Genomic DNA, 22,028 nt, shown 5'->3' with positions numbered 1-22,028 from the left:
AGAGAGTGCAACAGTAGGGAAAGCGCTGGATAGCGTAGGGGTAAAAATTACTATTCCCACTCCAGTAAGTGAAACAGTAGGAAAAGCGCTGGATAGCGTAGGGGTCAAAAATTACTATTCTCACTCCAGAGAGTGCAACAGTAGGGAAAGCACAGGATCGTGTAGGGGTAAAAATTACTATTCCCACTCCAGTGAGTGAAACAGTAGACAAAGCGTTGGATAGCGTAGGGGTAAAAAATACTATTCCAACTCCAGAGAGTGCAACAGTAGGGATAGCGCAGGATAGAGTAGGGGTAAAAATTACTATTCCCACTCCAGAGAGTGCAACAGTAGGGAAAGTGTTGGATAGCATAGGGGTAAAAATTACTATTCCCACTCCAGTGAGTCCAACAGTAGGCAAAGCGCTGGATAGCGTACGGGTAAAAATTGCTATTCCAACTCCAGAGAGTGCAACAGTAGGTAAAGTGCTGGATAGCGTAGGGGTTAAATTAACATAATTATCAATTAAATCATTTTTATAAAAAAATAACATATTAATTATTAATTTACAAAACATTTATTAATAAATACCAATAAATTAAAATTCATATTTAATTAAATAACATTACATTACATCCCACACTATTCCCCCTTTAACACACAACACACTACACATACAAAAAAACACAATTAATTTAACTATCAATTAATCAATTAATAACAATTAATAATAAATTATTTATAATTAATATAGTTATAAATTAACTAATTAATACATATTAACTACCAAATAATAATTATTCACCAATTAATTATTAATTAACAATAAATTAATTAACAATACCAACAAATAAAAATTATTAATAAATTCATTATATTTAATATTTTTAACTAATTAATAACAATTAATTAACAATTAATAATTAATTAACAATTAATTAATAATAAATACCAATGAATAAAAACAATATCATTAATTAACTTAATTTAATTACATCCCACCCTATTCCCCTATAAACCCACAACCCACTACACATAAAAAAAATCACATAATTAATGTAATTATCAATTAATCACTTAATAAAAATAAATAACCAATTAATTATTAATTAACAATAAATTCATTAACAATATCAATAAATGATAATTAATAATAAATTGCCTATAATTAATGTAATTAACTAATTAACAAAAATTAATTACTAATTAATAATTAATTAACAATTAATTAATGATAAGTACCAATTAATAAAAACATAATAATTAATTAATTATAATTAATTTACTTCCCCCCTATTCCCCTATAAACCAACAACCCGCTCTGATACTAAAACGCTAAATTTACTTTAACAAAATTACTAATTTCTAAAAATGTATTTTAAAATGTATTAAAATACATTAAAAAAAGGTTTAACATATATATAAAATACATACTAAAATACATAACACATAGGGGCCGATTCCGATCCGGGTCGGAAAGCACTCCGACCGAGCCGGATCTGGAGTGTTTTCCGACCGAGCTGGAGTCCTGCAGTCCGACCGAGCTAGTACGATGCGGCTGTATGCTGCCAGACTCGGTTCGGTCGGACTCCCATAGAAGTCAATGGGAGCCAGTCGTACGACACGTACCCGGGCTCCCATTGACTGAATGGGTACATCTCATGCAAGGGCGCCCCCTACAGTGGGTACACGTCGGTGCCATCCGCACCGTACATGCCTGTGTTGGGGGGACCCTTGGGTCTCCCCCTGTGTCCGAGTCGTAGGGCTGCGGGTGACAGGGCTGCGGGTGACAGGGGGTCCGACGCGGACCCCCAAAGGCAACCACCCGGATGTTTTGCAACCTGGACACTCCGGCTCGCACCGGCTGTCCGACGCGTGCATCGTACTGGCTCGGTCGAGAATCGGATCCATTGCATGCTGCAGTTAGCTTACGACCGAGACGTACGGAGCGGTTTGGACCTGGAAACGACTCGGTCGGTGAATTTCATATAGCTCGCATCGTACTTTCTCGCTCGTACAGCTGTACGAGTCAGGCGAAAAACACACATACGGCTTGCAGTTTTTCTGGCCGGATCACGTTCGTGCTCCTCCGAACCGGATCGGAATCGGCCCCTTAGTAGCAAAGCCTACACATAGGTAATTTGTTACATGGAATTTCACAGATTACAAAAGTAGGCAAGGGCTTCAGTGCTGGTTGTCCCCCTTAGAAACCATGGGTATATTCTATTGGTATAGAATCCTTGTTAGCTCCACTTAAGGAAAGTTGCAGTTTGCTCCTCCAACTGTAATTTTTCATTCAATGTAATTTTATGACTGTGTTCTTGATTGTTGCTTTGACGGACATCTAAAGCTCAGTACAGGCGGCCTCAGTTGGTTATGGTGATACATCAATTATAACAACTAGAAGGACTGATTGGATCACTATGAAAAACTATTTCTGCTGTCATAGGTCTGATCTGTTTAATATGAAAAGTTCTAATTCTAATTCTAATTTGGCCTGAAAAATTGATTGTGAATAGCATATGTTAAAATCAATAGACATTTAAGGGTGGATTGTTATTACTAAGCATTATATGCCTACGGAGAGGCATTTTGTTACATGACAGGTCACAAATTATCTTTGTGTGAACGATTTTGGTGTTGGATATTGCCACTGGCAAACCCTAGAAGAAGATGATTTCCTATGTAAAAATTATTTCTAGAATCTCTTCCTAGCCATGTCCACCAAGATCTAGTAATACAAAAATCTTTAAATATTGTATACATCAGTATGTATAACTGTATATCCATGTATTTACATATTAGGCCTTTTGGCCAGCTCTATTCTACAGTTGGTCTCTTTAATTCTTATTTACGCTCTGCTTCCATCCATGATGGTTAACTGCATGGGTTAATGGTTCAGTCCATATCAGTCATTGGCTCTCTTTTCTCTTGTCCTGTGAATGACAGCATTTTCTGATCACATGTGTACATGCACCTAAATGTTAGTGTTCTTCATTGTGAGGCCTGGTGGGCCAGTCCTTTAGGTTTCACTTTTCTCCTTTTCCAGTTTTCTTTTCATTTCTTTGCTTCTCCTCTTTTTAGTTTAACGTTTCTTCACAGAATACTGCAGCTCTCCAGGCAGTGCTACTGGGTGGTTTGCTTCCCTCTCATTTCATCCTCATTGCCCTACAGCCCACCTGGCTACTTCCTCTAAAACAGGAGAGGACTATGAAATACTGTTGTCCATTGTGTATCACTGATTTACCATTCCAAGATGGCCCACATATTGGTTCTAAAATTGACGGCCGTGCTGAAACTTTAAACAACAATAGACTGTTTACAATAGCTTCAGAAGACAGACACCGCTGCTATGTTTCGTTTCATTATGGCAAGCATATTCCCGCTATATTTATGTGGCACCATGTTTTCTTATTTGCACTTGTATTCTTTGAATTTATCTTGCCTATGTTGTTGTGTTTGTGTGTGTTTTATTGCAGTTGTGTCAAAAAGTGATGGCAAGAATTAGTAATTAGATGGATGAGTGGATGCATGAATGTAAGGATGTGGGACAGAATGCATGTATGGTGGCTTATTGAGTGCCTAAACCTATCAATGACACAGAAGGCACTTTCATTAATAAGCCATACCTATTTGCATTACTAATACTTGTTTATTATTTTTTAGTGCTAATTGTAATAAACGTTTTATGTTACACTCTTTGGATGAAACTGCTTTATAAAAGAAATATTTTATTACTATGAAAGAATTTATCATATTCTAAATCCAACAGTTACAGTGTGAATTTTGTATTTCCTGCTGGTGTGTTTTTTAACTACCAGAATGTACAAAAGAGTCTACTGCCACATTAAGGGCCATATTCTCAAGGAAGTGGCGGAGAGAGGCGTAAGCCTTCTTAGATTAGCGTCTCTCTCCGCCACTTCGGAAACGCGAGGCTGCACCCTATTCTCAAGGATATGGTGCAGCCTTTGTGTTTCCGCTGTGATGGCGCTAAGTTTCACAACTTAGTGCCAACGCAGGCACCCTTGCACCAGAGTGCAAGGGTGTCTGCAAGCAGGGAGATTTGTTTATGTACAGCAAGGTGTCCCTTCCTGCACATAAACAAACCTTAACCCCTTCAGCGCGGCGCGGATTACCGCGCCGTGCTGAAGGTTCCGTGCGTGGACGGGGCCATGACGGAGCGGTTCCGTCATGCGCACAGCGCAACTGACGCGCATGACGGAACCGCTCCGTCACTCGCATCGAAGGGGTTAAATGCCAGCTTCTAACTTACATGTCTGCTGCTTCGTGCACAAGGCAGCACACATGGAAAAAGCTAAAATGAGGAGAAATAAAGCATTTCTCCTCGTTCCGCCACCTTAAGATCAAATTTTTCCTGGTCTTAAGTTTGGCACTACCTCCTATTTAAACTGCCCTTGTGAATAGGAGGCATCATCAAACTCAATGGGCGTTACGGTCGAACGCCCACCACAACACCCACTGCTTGCCCCTTTCATGCTAAAAACAGTGTGAAGGGGACACTATTCACAAGGCAGCGATAAGCCGTGTTAAGCCACTTAACGTGGCTTAACGCTGCCTTGTGAATAGGGCTAAGCCCCTATCGCCACAACAAAGTGATGTTGTGGTGGGGTTGGGGGCTTGAGAATATGCCCCTAAGTGTGTTAAATATAACAGGCGATAGTGAATGGGATTGCGCACTATGGCCCTCATACCGCATGTGACTGCCTACATCACATGACAGTGGCAAGGAAGCCAGGTATTATTCCAGACTCACAGCTGTCCCTTGACATCTGAAAAACTGCTTTTACTGAATCATTCTTTTTCCAACTGAAAATGTCCTGCAGGACTTTTCCTTTTTTTTCTTTTTACACAGAGGAGCACAGTTTTTATCACCTACATTAATCCAGTCCAGGCTGAGTTTCGGTAACTCAGTATATTTGGGCCTGCCTGAAAAAGCGCAGCTCGTTGGGAAAGGTTGCAGAAGACCATCCTCAAACTACTGCTCAACCTGAGAAAATCTGGCCGTGTATGTGACTTCCTTAAACAACTACACTGCCTCACTTTATAAAAACTAATCCAGACCAAAACTGCTGCTATGAGTCATAAAGCTCTTTATGGAACCAGTCCAAACATTTTCTTAGAACATTTTATAAAGCAAATTCCCATCCGGCGATGGGGATCGTAAAATGGGTTGAGTAAAGGAAAGACAAAAACTGAATAATTATAATACGGGCAGGATGCCTGTTCTCCTTTCTGATAATCAGTTTTAAGTTTAATCAAACATGTCCCTACGAGGATTCAGCAGCCACCCTCTTAAACTTCCTGCTACTTACTGTAAGAATTACAATATACCTACCTAAGTCCGAAATATTCTTAAAACCAGTGGTCGAAGTGGGCGGGATTGGCAGGACACAGCGTGCCCCTACTTCTTTCATTTCAAAGATTCCGTTCCCCTACTTTTTTAGGTTCAACCTAGCTAGGAGAAGGCCTCTTGAAATCACTTCAGGCTTTCTGCAAACTCGCGCATGTGGTGTTCGATTTTCCACACATGCAATTGGCCTTTGCGTGTGGCTTTCAAAAATGAAAGTACGCAATTTGCCAAAGGCGGGTGCATGTCCCACCTTTTCTGAAAATGTGTACTCCCACAGCTGTCAGGAGGGAGCAGCGGTGCGCAGCGTGCCATCTGTTGATCTTGTTTCACTTCAAGACCTTGCAGCGTTCCTTACAGGGCACGTCCCCTCCACCCCGGCCAAGGGACAGACCCCACCGCCACAAGAATGCGCGCTTCTCTTCCAGCACTCGCATTCATGACAATAAGATTCTAACAAGGCGCATCCCCTCCACCCCAGCCAAGGGACAGACTTCACCGCCGCAAGAGTGCGCGCTTCTTTTACCAGGACTCACATTTCATCTATGTCAGCACTCTCTTCCTGCACCGTTATCTTTGCATTAGTATGTTATTGTCAAGACATTTGCTGTAATCTGTAGTTGGCCTCTACAGTCGCTTCTTTTTCGGTACCATCTTAAAAATTGACCGCACCTTTTAACATTAGCGTTTTTTCATCACCGTGGTGCATGCTTCCTTTTACACCTCTGCGCAGCTATATTGTGTGCTACCTTTGACATCTCTGCATAGTGCACAGCTGTGGTGCGTGTTTCCTTTTCCCACATTGCTTTTGGTGCTCGCTCAATCCAGGGGCGTAACGCAGACCCTTGCTGGGGGCTTGATTTGAGCTGGTGTCTGCCGGTGCGCACATGGGCACTTAATTATTAACACTTACTTTTTGTGTGTGCTTGCTGGTACCGGCTGCTAAATAATGCCTCTGCCCAGCTGTGGTGCGTGTTACCTTTCACATCTCTGCACAGTGCACAGCTGTGGTGCGTGCTTCCTTTCCCCCATTGCACAGCACAGCTTAAAAATTTACCGCACCTTTTAACATTCACATTTTTTCAGCATCGTGGTGCACGCTTCCTTTCACACCTCTGCGCAGCTGTGGTGCATGCTACCTTTGACATCTCTGCACAATACACAGCTGTGGTGCGTGCTTCCTTTCCCCCATTACACAGTACGCAGCTTCAAAATGGACCGCATCTTTTAACATTTAGACATATGTAATAACATCTCCCTTCTCTAACAAATAAACTGTATCTGCCATTTTCTGGGTTTCACATTTTCCCTTTTCATAGTGCAAGGTAAGAGAGCAGCATATCTGTGATGCCAAATAACAATAAAAGGGAGCAAATGCGTTTTTAAGTATGTGGGGAGTGCTCCAAGGGCAAAAATATTTCAGACTTTAAAAAAAACACTTTACATGGTGTATTCCAATTATGTGAAGGACTTTTTTATTAAATTCGCTTTTCTGTTAAGCTTATAAAAGTACATCAGAGAAGAAATGAAAGTCTTTACATAGGCACACAGTTTTTTATAAGAAGGGTTGCCTTAAAGCCAGTCATCTATGCAAAACCACTGCACGCAACTGCACTCCCACAACACCAACCTCAGCATCACTCAGTCCAAGTGCAGCACCACCTCAGACCTCAGCACCAGCGCAGACCACCTCAGCACCAAAAAACTACCTCAACACCACCTCTGCACCACTGCAGCACCACTGCACAACCTCAGCATCAGTGCAGCACCACCATCTTACCATCGGAACAGCACCAGCACAGCATCACTCAGTGCTACCACAGCATCACTCAGCACCTCCTAACCACCAACACAGCATTACCTAAGCATCAATCAACACCACCCCCTCAACACAGCACAACCTCTTCATCAGTGCAGCATCAACTCAGCAACAGCACAGCCCCACCACAGCATCAACCCAACACCACCTCAGCCGCAACTCAGCACAAATGCATCACCAGTGGAGCATCACCTAAATATCACCAAAACATCACTCAGCACCACCTCAGCACCACCCAGCATAAGTCAGCACCACCCCAGCATCACTCAACACCACCTCACCATCAATCAGCACCACCTCAGCATCACACAAAACCACCTCATTATCACTCAGCACCACATAAGTAACATTCATCACCAACAAGCACCACCTTCCACAAGCACACCACCACCTCAGTATCAAACAGTCCCAATTCAGCACCAGTACAGCACCAGCCCAGCATCAGCATAGCAGCAATGCAGCACCAACTCACCCCACCACGGAATTAGTACAGCACCAACTCAGAACCAGCGCAGCACCACCTCAGCAGCAAATTATCCCTAAAGCAGCACCATTTCAGCATTAACACAGCACCACATCAACACAAGTGCAGCATCACCTCAGCACCAGCGCAGCACCAGACTTACATTACTAGGCACCTCATAAACACAAACACAGCACCAACAAAGTATCACTCAGTACCACCGCAACATCACTCAGCACCACCTAAGTAGCATTCACTATCACCACAGCATCACTCAGCACAAACACAGCATCACTAAGCAGCACCTCTGCATCACTCAGCGCCACCTAAGCACCAGCACAGCACCACCAAAGCACCTTATCACCACATAACAATATTAGCATCAACACAGTAACACCTCCTCATCAGCGCACCACCACCACCAGTGCAGCAACAAGTCACCATCAGCACAGCACTACCTCAGATGCACTGCAGCAAACACCTCATTATCAACACATCGCCATCTCAGCATTAGCACAGCACCACCTCCACACCAGTGCACCACCACCAGGGCAACACCAACTCAGCACCTGCACAGCCCCACACCAGCAACAATTCAGAACCAGCGCAGCATCACTTCAGCATCAATACAGCAACACCTCTACACAGAACAAAATAAACATCACTTGGCACCACATAAGCACCAGTTCAGCTATACAACATCGGCATAACTCCTCACCACATCACTCAGCACCACCTCAGCATCACTCATTACCACCTATGTATCATTCAGCATCACATAAGCATCACCTCGGAACCAGGGCACCACCACTTCAGCATCACCTCAATATCATTCTGTATCACCTGAGCATCACCTCTGCCACTACTCACAACCACCTCAGCATCACTCCACACCACTTCAGTTTGGCATAAAAATTTGACATCTATTAATTCTCCACAAATATCTCTCCACTACTCCTATCTAATTAAAATACTATTTCACAACATCCCGCCTCCCGTTGTTTATATCCCACACCTAACAATAAAAACTATAGCAAAAATGAATTCCAACAAGCAAGGAACAATTGACAGGATTGCATACACAAATAAACTAGAACACATTTTGTGTATTAATTTTGGTTTTTAGTACAATACTTCAGTTGTATATAATGTTTTTTTCGGTTAGATATAAGGTGACAGAAATAGTTATAACACTTTGTTTAATATAACTTATAAATTTTCAACATGCTGCACAACATTCACAATGCTCTACAACACATATTAAAAACGTTAACAAAGCCAATAGCTCTGTCTAAACACTTATAACGCCCCAAAGGCGAGACCTATTGGCTATGCCAATGCTTGTTTTTTAATGCATCCCAGGACGGCAGAAATCGCCAAAGCCTATAGATAAGGCTCAGCGTTGGTGTCTGTTCAGGGATGGGCGGGTGGGCAGAGAAGGAAAAGGACTCAGTCTTTTCCTTCTTGCCAAGACAAGGACAGTGTCCACTTATGCTCTGCCTGGAAGCTGCCCCCTCCTCTCTTCCTTCCTCTTATTCCATCTCTTTCTGCCTAGCTCCTCCTCACTGAAAACCGTGACTTCAAGAAACAGTTCTCATCCTTTCGTTTATTTGTTCTACTTTGAAATGGATCCAAAATGTCTTTTTTTGATATTTTTATATTCCACACTGTAGCATTGGGAATAAAAGGTTAAAATATGAAAAATAAATAAATTACTAAATAAAGCAAGACAGATTGCTCGTAAACTGGCCAGATTGATTTTTTTCACACCCAAACACATTAGCATCACTTTACTGAGTTTGCCAGTAAAGCCCTACTTTTGTTTTCTTGTCTTTTCTTTGAAGGGCATTGTTTTCCCGTGGTGGGGAAGTGCACCAATCCTGGAGGTACTGCAATTCCTGATTGATGTATTGATTGGAAAACAAAATGTGTACCTCAGCTCTGTGTTCACAGATGTGGTCTTTTTAAACCATAGTGCTTACGTTTTGTAAGGATATAAGCAATGGACATTGAAACGGGTCCCTTCCAGGCCCTGTAGTCATGGACTTATCTTTTCAGGTAAAAGACCTCACTGATTTCAGAATAGTGAGTGTAAAAGCGTTAAGGCAACCATGTTGTTCCTGATTACATGTCACATGCTTTACTTAATCTTGCATTCCCTCTGAGTGTTTGCTTTTTCCAGGATTTTGTTACATTTTTAGGCAGCATATTGCTCTTGTCTAGTCTGTAATTTGAATTGAATCACATTCTGGTGTTTATAGCGGGGCACAATTGGATTGTAGTTGAAGGCAGTGCGAGTTTCTCTCAGTGGGGCAGTATGGTGTTCAGTAGGGGAGAGGATGTGGAACTATGGTCAGAGCGGCCGAATTTGGAACTGGGGAACCAAGTTCAGCCTTCTTGACTAGTCCACCATACCACTCTACTGAGGGAGCACATTCCCATGCTAGACCTTAGAAGGCCCGCAAGACCTTAGAAGCCCTGGTGTCTTAGCACTAGCATGTTGACCATAGCGGTGGCAAGTGTGAGTTAACTTTGGATTCCTATCCACCACAATCCATACTGAAGTTCACCTTCAGTTTTGCGGGCAGGCCTATGAAGCAGCACACCCTAGAGCAAGTGTGACTCTGTCACTGAGGTCACAGACCCTTGCGAATGGCAGTCTCTAGGGCAGTGTGACCGGTGTGATCGCACCACGGTCTTACTTTGGGTGGAGGGGCGTCATGTTTGCAAGTATATTATGGCTTTAAAAGAGCCTGCTGCCTTCTTCCTCACCTCCAGCAATTTTTGGCAACAATAAAAATGTCATGATAACTCCGGTGATTAATTTTCTTCCTATAAAGAGATCAGAGTTTTGTCTACTGGAAATTTAGACTCATGGAAAGCTAGCATAGAGGGGTAATGTGCCTGCTGCAAAGAACATGTACCATGGGGATTACAAAGTGCACATAATGTAAATAGATCAGTGGGTTACTGCTTTTGTCAGAGAGATCCTTTTGTTACTTGCAGTTTATGAGTTAAAATCCTAATATAGAACAGTGAGCTATTGGCTATCATCTAAGAGCTGCATGCAAACTGCGAGGTATAAATTAATGCGTTAAGGTTTTTCCCCTAGTCTTTGATTATCCTGATGTTGCAAAAAGTGTTCATTTGGATAGAGATCAATTCTGATTATTAACGAGATCCTCAACCACATGTGACTCCTACAGCGTGTAGTCTTTTGCCTTATGGGACATTTCCAATACAGAGATTTACAGACATGTAATTGATTGTTTCTGTGTAATGTGTGTGATGTAAAGTGCTCTGACACCCTAAACTGGTATGAATGGCGCTGTAAATCAAATTAAATGCATCTGAGAGAGAGTATGGTTATTGAGACTTGAGGGGCACTGTTAAAGGGTGGTAGTGAGGGAATTAATGATGGAAGTGGTCATTGGGGGGTGCCAAGAACCACTGTTGCTCTGGGCGTCACCAGTGCTAAAGCCGGCCCTGCCCTTGAGGCCAGTCCCCCTCACCCATTGGTACCTCCATTGGCTTTGTTTCAGCAGTAGTAGCTGCAGCTCACTAGGGATCGGCAATGCAGGATTTGCACGCACACGAAACTAGGTTTGCAAAATTCACAGTCACTCTGCTTCATGCAAAAGCACTTTTAGCATGTGCTGCCTGCTTTGGAGCCACTGGAATTAGGTAGCAAAGGACGAAAAAATTATGCCACAGTGTTGACTAAATTATGCAGCAAAAAAAGGCTGCAGCATAATGCGGTATATTTTCTGATACTTTATTATTTTGACATTTTACACATGCTAACAGTCTCTGCAAAGATGTTGCCTGATTAGTACCAGGGTAACGTACAAATGCAGCAGTGAGAAAGGTGATCAGTCAATCTTTGCAAAAGCCCTAGACTTTGCAGAAGCACAAGTCACATTTTTTTGTAACTTTTGATCCATTTGAGATACAAACAATTTATTAGTTTAAATTGTCATATTATGCCTCAGATGTTGTATTATGTGGCAAATATGGCATAGCCTTAATTATGTAGAAAACATTTGCAAACTAGGATATTTTGCCAATCATGTTTGAAGTGCTCTTGTGGAAAAAGGTAGGAGAAGTGCTGGTGACGGAAACGGCATGGCGCGGAGACAAATGGTTTGTGATTCCACTTTTAAGCATCTTTTGGACGTTCTGTGATTGAAAACATATTCCACTTTGTGAATAATTCGTATTAAACCTTAAATAAACATGTGTATCCATTGGTTGGATTAAATAAAATGATATGGTGCAACTGGTCAGTGAAATGTCAAACAAATGCTAAAAATTGGGACGTTTTGCGCATTCTGGCGACACCTCTGACTCCGCCCACTGATCTAATCCTCTGGTTATTCCTGCCCTCTGATCCCTCCACCCATAGGGGCATATTATCAAGGTCCAGCGTTAAAATTATCGCTGCTTTAGCGGCAGAAAACTGCCGCTAAAACGGCGATAATGGGCTTGATAATATGCTCTATGGAATTCCAATTGAAGCCCAGGTTAAATGTGAAGGACATCTAACATGGGCTTCAATTGGAATTCCATAGAGCATATTATCGCCTGGCTTGATAATATGCCCTGCCCATAGTTCCCTACTTTTTTTCCCCCACTTCGACCACTGCTTAAAACCTGAAATGTCTCTTTGTAATCAGTGCCTTCTCTTCAGCTGATTTTTTGTTACCAATCAGCCTGAATAAGGTTGCCAGCAATTAGTTTCTAAGTGGCTGTATGCTCTTTATTAAGCATAAATAAAAATAAAGGCTAGTTCGCTGCCCTCTTGTATTTGGAAAAGTTACCCCTATGCTGCCATTTTCAGTGCTAGAATGGATGTGGCAATGACAGTTATTCAGCACCAGAGGTGGGCCAGTGGAAAGAAATACAGGTAAAATTAAAGACTGAACCTTTGTATCTGTTGCATCTCTTAATTAAAACAAAACTATCATTTTGAGGGTTGGGGTGTCACACTGGCCTTTTCTTCCAGGCTTTACCCCCAGCTTGCTCCCTGCGTGGTATGGACAGTTTGGTGTGGTCAGGATTGATCATGGCTGCCTGTTTCTTCGGTTGTCAGGTTTGTAATTCCACTTCGCTGACCTCATGCGCTTATTTTTAGAAAGTCCCGCCTATACTACTTGGTGTACTCGACATCACAGGCATGCATCAGCGACTGCAAGTATGCATGTAGAGTCCAGCTTTGCCACCCACTGGTGGAGTACCGCACCATGGGGGTCTCTCTTTAACGCCAACAACATCCCCTTAGACTAAACATATTACGTGAACATGGAATATCGATCTGACACCCGATGAGATCACACCCTGAGCAGGTTTGTGTTATATCTCACTGTTACTGTTCACGATGTAAGCCTATGTAGCAAGGCTTGATAAGGAATGTTCATGGTGTTGCTGGGTGACGCTCTGTCAGAGTATTCTATGTTTTGAATACTGCGGAGACGTTTTATCGAGGTGGATGTTTCTTGTCTGGTCTGTTGCCTCCGCTGTGTAGATTTAACGAATAAACTTCGTTCAACAAGCTGCCCCTGCCTGGCTTTTCACTACAATTTGATTGGCAACGATCGACACTCTACACAGCTGCTTTACAAACTCCATGCAAGATGCAAGTCAGTCGTCGAGCCACGATCGTTCAGAATGAACAAATGTGGTGACTTCGACCAACTGTAATTCGAGACTTCGCTCCAAAGGTACACCCTTACGAAGAAAAAGTTAAGAGGTAAGGGTGTCTGCGTCTGTACAAATCGTAGCCTGCATGTCAACGGAGAAAAAAATAGAGTGAAAACCTACCCCGCATCGCATCAGTTCTCAGCGGTTCCTCGTCTGCTGTGTGTGTCACCGTTGCGAGGTCTGGAGGCTCATTTGCTCGTTTTTGGTGAATTTTCTTTGCTTTGGCACCTAGCGCGCATGCGCAAAGTATATGCTGTTTCTCTCCTCCACTGCACATGCGCGAAGCAGTGATGAAAGCTTCCTCCACGCTACTGTGACGTTGTCTTTCTCTATTTTGGTGTTTCTTCCTGCATCTCCGGTTGCTAAGCAACACAGCGTCTTCAATATATTGTACGAGCGAATTCTTTCTGTGATTCGCACACACTCTTTGGCCATTCAGGTTGTCCTTAGCGAATCATTACTGTGATTCGCTCACACTCTCTGTAAAGGGACCATACGCTTTTATGTCCTGGTTCTAATTTTTGCAGATTCTTCCTGTGATCTGCACACAAACTGGTTTCCAGTGTTAAGTTTTTGCAGATTCTTCCTGTGATCTGCACACAAACGTGTTCCTATCGCTAATTTCTGCAGACTCTTCCTGTAATTTGCACACAAACTGGCTCTTGGTGCAAATGTTTGCAGATTTATTTTTTTTAAGATCTGCACGTAAACTTATTCCAACATATTTATATTTGTTTTGTTCTCCTCAAAAAAAAAAAAATATTCAAGGTCAAAATTTATTTTATATTAGTTGTTGTTTAATTATTTTCTTTCATAAACAAGAACATATCACTTCGTCTCCATAAATTTTGTTTTTTGGGTGTTTTTATTAATGTGCAATCCGTCAGTCCACCGCCTGCTTTTTTGGAATCTGCTGGTGATCCTCCGGTTAGGTGGGAACTCTGGTTTGATGCTTTCCAAACCTATCTCGGAGCCATTGGAGCATCTAGATTCAGTGATGAACGTAAAAGATATTTACTCCTCCATTCCCTTGGTTTTGAAGGGAGGTCCATTTTCAAACATCTTCCTGAAATTACACATGTTCCGGGGGAGGACATTGATGTGTTTCATGATGCTGTGGCTAAACTTAGAACAAGGTTTCACAAGCAACCTAGTTTAATGGTACTTCGGCATAATTTTTTCAAGAGGCAACAAAAGGACGGAGAAGATGTGGATACGTATATTTCTGCTTTGAGAAAGCTCGCTTCTGAATGTCAGTTTGAGACATTTTTAGAACAGATGATTAGGGATCAATTTGTCTGTCATTGTAGTGACAAGCAGATACGTCAAAAACGTATTTCTCTTTCTAATCCCGATTTGGATGAAACAATAAAAATTGCCAAAAGTATCGAGACTTCTCAGATATCCTTAAAAGAGTTGGAAGATAAACTACCAGACTCAGTGAACTCTGTTTCGTCTAGCTCTAGACAAAAACATAATGAAGCTAAATCTGAAGTCAAAGATCCGGAGGCAAAGAAAATTGTTTCAAAGAAAAATATGTTTCAGTCACAAGGTCTCAACCAGATTTGTAACAGATGTGGCAACAAACAACATCAGAGAGGGACTAGATGTCCAGGAGCGAATGTTGTATGTAGTTATTGCAAGAAAATGGGACACTTGGCGAAAGTTTGTTTTCTAAGAAATTTAATGATCAGAAAAGGTCTGTTGCGTGTGTCCAGGAGTCAGATTGTGAATCTGATTCCGAAATTGTTTCTGTTGTTCTTGATAAACCAGACCATATTTCACATATTTCTGATAAAATGGAATGCATAGATCCTGTTGTTGAGATTTTGGTAGGGGACAAGCCATTGAATTTACTTGTAGATTCGGGAGCTAGGATAACCATGTTAACCAAGGAACTGTTTGAAGAAACATGGGGAGGGAGGAGTTTGTTACCTCCCGATCGCTCACCAGTATCTTATGAGGGTCGTAAGATAGAACTGTTAGGATATTTTGAAGATGATCTCGTGTTCGAAGGAAGGGTGATCAGAGGAAAGGTCTATGTTGCGGTTAAAGGGCTGAATATCTTAGGATGGTATCACCAAGGCTTATTTGGGATGATCCTGAAACCCGGATGCCGGGAGCAAGTACTAACTGTTTCGGACTCTGTCTTTGAGAGTAGTGTTAAATGGGAGCAGCTTTTCCCCACTGTTTTTACAAGTGAATTAGGGACTATTCGAGGGTTCAAACACGAACCATAGTGAAGGAAAGTTCCTTACCTGTGAAGCACAAATTAAGGGGTGTTCCTTTTAGTGTTAGGGAAGACCTTGAGGTGGAAATAAAACGCCTGTGTCGAGAGGGATTTATAGAAGCAACAGAGTCTTCTTTATGGCTTTCTCCTCTTGTCGTAGCACGCAAGAGGTGTGGAAAGTTGCGTGTCTGTGTGGATCTCAGGTCACTCAATAAAGAGATTTGGGTGGACTTGCATCCTCTGCCAAAAATTGATGATTTGTTTTCATGTGTCAGGGGTTCGAGGTATTTTTCGAAGTTAGATTTGGCTAACGCGTATCACCAAATTGAATTGGAAGAGGAGTCTCGCCATTTTACGTTGTTCATTTCACCTTTGGGCACTTTTCAATACAAACGAATGCCGTTTGGTTTGGCCTCAGCGGCGTCAGCATTCCAACGTGTCATGCAAAGTATGTTGGGTGAGATCAAAGGAGTCCTTGTTTTTCAGGATGATGTTCTCGTCCATTCTAGAGACATCGGTTCACATAATATTTTGTTGAGAAGGGTTTTTGAGATTTTCAAAGTTCATGGTGTTGTTGTGAAACCTGAAAAGTGTAAATTCCTGTGTGATGAAGTTGAGTATTTGGGACACCGTATCTCGGGTGAAGGGATCCGGCTTAGAAAAGGTTTGTTAGATGCTATTGTCAATGCTCCTATTCCAGTAGATAAAACAGGAGTAAAAACTGTTGGGTTTGCTGGAATACTATTCAAAATGTATCCCGAACTATGCCTCTATAGTTAGGCCAATCAGTTATTTGTTGAGAAAGGGTGTTTTTTTCAATTGGTCAGATCATTGTGAGGCGGCTTTGAGCACTGTGAAGGTTCTTCTCGGTAACAGTGAGGCACTTAAACCTTATGATCCTACCCTGTCCACTTGCATCACGGTGGATGCGAGTCAAGTTGGTTTGGGGTGTGTGGTTACTCAAGACACCCGAGAAGGTGAGAACACTATTGCGTTTGCGTCTATAGTTTTAAGGGATGCTGAAATACACTACTCTGTGATTGAAAAGGAGTTATTGTCTTGTCTTTGGGCGGTTAATAAGTTTCGTTCGTACGTCTGGGGCAGGCGTTTTCTTTTGAGGACGGATCATAAGCCGTTGGTTAATATTCTCAGTGCAGGGACAAGCAAATGTTGTTCACCAAGGATTGTGAGGATGGTTTCACGACTTATGCAATATCAATTTGATGAGGTCCATGTTTCTGGTGGAAAAAATATAAGGGCAGATTTTTTTTCTAGATTTCCTATTGGTGCAAATCAAAAGGATTGTGTAAATGACAATGAAGGTGATGATGATGATTCGGATGATTGTTTCATTGCTGCGATTGATCTTTCTCAACATAGTGTTGGCAATGAGGAAAGTTGGTTAGAAGCCATCGCCCAAGATGAAGTCCTCCAACAAGTAAGTGAGTACGTGATGAATGGTTTGCCACAATATTTACAACCTTTTTGGAAGGTACAGTCTGAAATTTCCATTGAAGGGGGAGTGTTGGTTCGTGCAGAAAGGCTTATTCCTCCTCTTAGTGTGAGGAAGAATATCATCCTCAGGTCTCACGAGGGTCATCTGGGTTCAACTCTTACTAAGCGAAGAGTTTGTGATTGTTTTTGGTGGCCATCTATGGATGCTGATGTCTCTGAAGTAGTAGATGTCTGCACCATCTGTACAAACTCAGATAAAGGTTTGAAGATTAAGACTCCGCCACTGCTACCAGTCGATTGCCCGTCTGCTCCTTGGAGTTAGCTGGGTTTAGACATCATGGGTCCAATGGAAGGTTTGCAAAATGGGTGTCATTTTGTATTGGTGTTGATTGATTACGTTTCAAAATGGCCCGAGGTGAAAGTGGTTAGGGACATTAACTCTTCTAGTGTTATAATTTTTTTAAAAGAGGTGTTTATCCGAGAGGGGTTTCCTGAAACACTCGTCACAGATAATGACACCCAGTTTGTCAGTTTGGAATTCGAGTCATTTCTGAGTTCTTGCAGTATTAAGCATGTACGAAGTTCACTGTATCGCCCACAGTCAAATGGTCAAGTGGAGCGTATGAATAGGGTGGTGGGAGAATGTGTTAGATGGGCAAAATGTTCAAATGTTAACATACAAGGTTCCATCGATAGTATGCTTTGGTTTTATAGAACGACTCCCCACTCCACGACTAAGATTTCTCCTTTTGAGCTTTTAAGGGGACGTAAGGCTAATACATGCTTTAGACCAGGGTGGATGAACAAATGGATCAAATCGATACATGACATGAATAGCCTTATGGATATAGTGAAGAAAAATGTTCATGATGCTCAATTTAGGCAAAAGCAGTGGTATGATGAGAAGAATTCTACTAAGTTGGTAGAAGTGCATGTGGGGGATTTTATTAGAATCAAATCTTCTACTCATGTAAAAAAAGGGGAGAGTAGGTTTGGACCACCTGTCCGTGTCACGCATATTGGTAAAAATGCGGTTCAAGTCGAAGGGGGAAATTGGTGGAATGTAGGTAAGATTGTTAAGGTTAGAGAAACTTCTGGTGACACAGGGATTGGTGGTAATTGCATTGAGTCTTCTTCTCGTAAAACTGCGGATGCTCATTTTTCTTCTCGTAAAACTGCTGATGTTCGTTCCTCTCTAAGAAGGAGCACTAGGACGAGAAGAACTCCCAAACGTTTTTGTGATTGAATTAGTGTGCCAGTTTATATGCTTTCCTGTGTTTGTTTTGTTTAGCTTCTATATTCTTTTCAACTGCTATGTGTTTTTTCCTTTATTGTTTTTTTTGGTTTTTTTTTAAATGAGAAAGGGGGATATGTTATTTCTCACTGTTACTGTTCACGATGTAAGCCTATGTAGCAAGGCTTAATAAGGAATGTTCATGGTGTTGCTGGGTGACGCTCTGTCAGAGTATTCTATGTTTTGAATACTGCGGAGACGTTTTATCGAGGTGGATGTTTCTTGTCTGGTCTGTTGCCTCCGCTGTGTAGATTTAACGAATCAAGGGGAATATTAACAAGCCAGGCGATAAAATTATCACCGCTTTAGCGGCAGAAAACTGCCGCTAAAACGGCGATAATGGGCTTGATAATATGCTCTATGGAATTCCAATTGAAGCCCATGGTAGATGTCCTTCACATCTAACATGGGCTTCAATTGGAATTCCATAGAGCATATTATCAAGCCCATTATCGCCGTTTTAGCGACGGTTTTCTGCCGCTAAAGCGGCGATAATGTTATCGCCTGGCTTGATAATATGCCCCAAACTTCATTCAACAAGCTGCCCCTGCCTGGCTTTTCATTACAGTTTGGTGTTCTAAGCTCATGAGTGCGGAGCTCCTCACTACGTAATCAATCAAATAAATAGGTTCCTGTCAGAAGGAAAGTACTGGAGAACGAGCGGCCCCCTATGACAAGTTTGCATCTCGGGGAGCGCGCACTCGCCGCGGTGTTTACACCCAGCACGCTGCACCAGGGGTTAAACCTGCAACTGAGGAAGGTGCCTAGAGGAGCGCACTGACATCTCAAGATGAACAAAGCAGAGACCACCTACTCCCAGCTCTGATGACACAGAGACAAATAACGTGTCTTGTTCGTCCGTTCTCTGCTTTAAATCTTGTGTGGGGAGGGGGGAGCGGGGTGTATAATTGCAAGATAAATAGCACTTTTAAAAGTTAGGTCATCGTCGCGAATCATTCCCTACAGTCCTCAATTCACGCACACTGTGAAGGGTTGTCGCCCCTGCTCCTTAACGGTCTTTGCGCAACAAAGGCCCCCCCGCCCCTCCTCGGCGGCTCTTCTCAGTCACGTTCGGCTGGCAGGCGCAGCTGTACTTCCTCTGTCAGAGATGCAAGGCACGGTTCACGATTAACGTTATGACAATAAGAGAAAAGAGGAAACCGCGCGCTCGGCAGTCATGCTGACTGGCCCCAGACAGACGGCGCTGCGCGGTGTGACAGGAAACCGCTGGGACCGCTGCCCTCGTCCCCTCCCCCTCTCGTCTCAGGTGCAGATGCGCCACAGGGAGTCCTGAATAAAGAAACGCAGACAGAAGGCTACCCCTCATCTCTAGAGTCTGCCTATGCTCGTGTGCCCCCTTTAATGCGCGCGCAGAATCATCTCTTTTCACACAAGCTTACAATTTGCCCCCAGTTGTGTGGCCAGGCGAGCTCTCACTCTCATTGTTCTGGTCTACAAGAAAAGAACAAAGGTCCCCTATGTTGTCGTGGTTTTCGTGGTTTCCGTGGTAAACTGTTGATGTAGCGTTTAAAAGTTGAGAATTGTAGGGGTGCGTCATATTCACTGTTAGTCGGCACCCGCATATAACCAAATGTGTACTCAGGGATTTCGTGTGCAATGTATTACAACTGTATAACCTATATCGATTTTAAGTAGAAGTGCTAGCTATGTACAAGCACATGGTAAACGTATTAGAGAAATGTATAGTGTTTAGCTACGGGAAATGCAATGTGGTGTTAGAAATGTGTACCCCAGACTTCGTGTCTGTAGTTTGTTTAGGTTGACCACACATGAAAGAAAGACGTAAATGTCAATACTGTGATTGAAACCTGCTTGTGTAACCGAAGTAGTGGCCAGAATTCGCATATATCGTTGAGGCGAAAGGCCTGGTATTTTCTTATGTTAGCCAAGGGCAATAGGCCAAAAAAAGGATTTATTCCAGTAGAAGGTTTTAGGCTGTAGTAAATTGCAACTTAAAAGATGTGAAGAATGTCTGCTTTGCATGATCTCACCCCAGGTGCAAGGACAGTTGCTCGTTAGTAGAGAAGCTCTTTGTTCGTAATTTGAATTATGTAGAGAAAGCCAGACATGGGAGTGTATTGGAATGTGCCAATCGTAACTCCTAGTGCGGATGGCGTCTGGGACTCAAGGCCAAGCGATGGACGATGGAACTGGACAGCGCTCTGTGGAAAAGTACTGAAAGACGACCCCGGAAGGAGAGGAGGCGCAAAGGGCGTGTTCGGAGACTTGGGGTACTGTATTAGGGACAGCGCCCCGAGGGTGGAGGCAGAGCAGAGCGGGGCAGCCCAAAGCAGAGGACGGCTAGGCGAAGGGTAGAGGGGGCAACTTAGACCAAAGCTCTCTAAGTGAAGACTTCTTATGAAGTTTCACTCTGACACCTTTTATTCTGATGAGGGTCTCAAGGGATTGCTATGTAGGGATGTCACCTAATACAGAGTAGGGACAGAGATGGTATGGTTCAGTGTCCCTGGTATCGACATTTGCTTGGTAGTGTTCTACCTCATGCTTTTAGAGATCGTACTTTTAGTTATTTTTAGCCGTATGCGGATTCTTCGTAGAGTAGCATTTGTTTTAGTGCCTATGTACTTGTTGTGCCTCGTGTTGAGGACTTTGTATCTCCAAATCTTTATGTTGATAATAAAAACCAGAGAGCCAAGAGACTAAGTTTCGAGTCCTTGATTATGGCAAATTGCAGACTGTAATTGTGATAACGGTGATTTTCCCTCCATGCTATTAGGCAAGTAAAAAGTTCCATCTGACCAGAGTGGGTTCCAGTAGATAATTGCGAGATACTAAAATAGGCCGGAGCAGTTGGTAGCAAACGAGGATGGTTTCTTACTGATAGCGAGGGAAGATTAGATAAGGATAAGTGACCCTTGAGGCCCGAGAGACGATAAGTGATGCTGAATCATCAGATGGCGAGCAGCAGACGGCGGCAGATGAGCATCGACGGCGAGTAGCAGCGCGGCAGAAAGCAGCAGTTCCAGGAGTGAGTATGAACATAATGAGTGGTTGTAGATTGCGGTGTTGATTTGTTGTGTGATGTCTTGCGGAGTTGTTGTGTATGTCGTGTGATTGTGAGATCAGGCTGTGAGCGCGCGCAGCCCGGGAATTGTGGTGTAGAAGACACCTGAGATAGATTTTGTTGACCACCCAAAGGAGATCGTGAGGTACCATCGATCACCTGGACCGAGATAGGGGGAGCGAATGCGTGTGTGTATGGCAACTTAACGCTGGTCGTGGGTTGTGGTGAGCAGATCGGAGTGTTAGTAACCTATCAGAGGCGTTTTTGTCTGGCCGGACGGGGGCAGACGGGCGCCAATCGAGGTCAACAAGGTCGAGAGACTGTGGACGAACAGTCAGAGGCTGTGGACGGACAGCCAGAGAAATAACTTAATTGGTTATTTCAGTGTATGAATGGGACGTGAGTAAGCGTGAAACGAGTTTGGAGAAGGGAACTGCTGCGAACGAAGGAAGGTGACGTCAGAGGGTGTCGCGCTGTGATAGGCCGGTTGGTGTGAGTCGCGCTGTTATTGGAGGATTTGAGAATAAGAAGTAAATAGAGCGCGAGATCGAATTTGCTCATCATGAAGTGTCTTAGGGCTTTGCGAGAGTTGTGTAGAGGTGATAGGCATGTGGTTGTCCGCGGGGGAGAAGAAGCTCCTCCCGAGGATACACCGGCACATTACATGGCACAGA

The sequence above is a fragment of the Triturus cristatus genome, chromosome 2_1 (genome assembly GCF_964204655.1).
Source record: "Triturus cristatus chromosome 2_1, aTriCri1.1, whole genome shotgun sequence".
Lineage (NCBI taxonomy): Eukaryota > Metazoa > Chordata > Amphibia > Caudata > Salamandridae > Triturus > Triturus cristatus.
Note: the sequence above shows the minus strand (reverse complement) of the source record.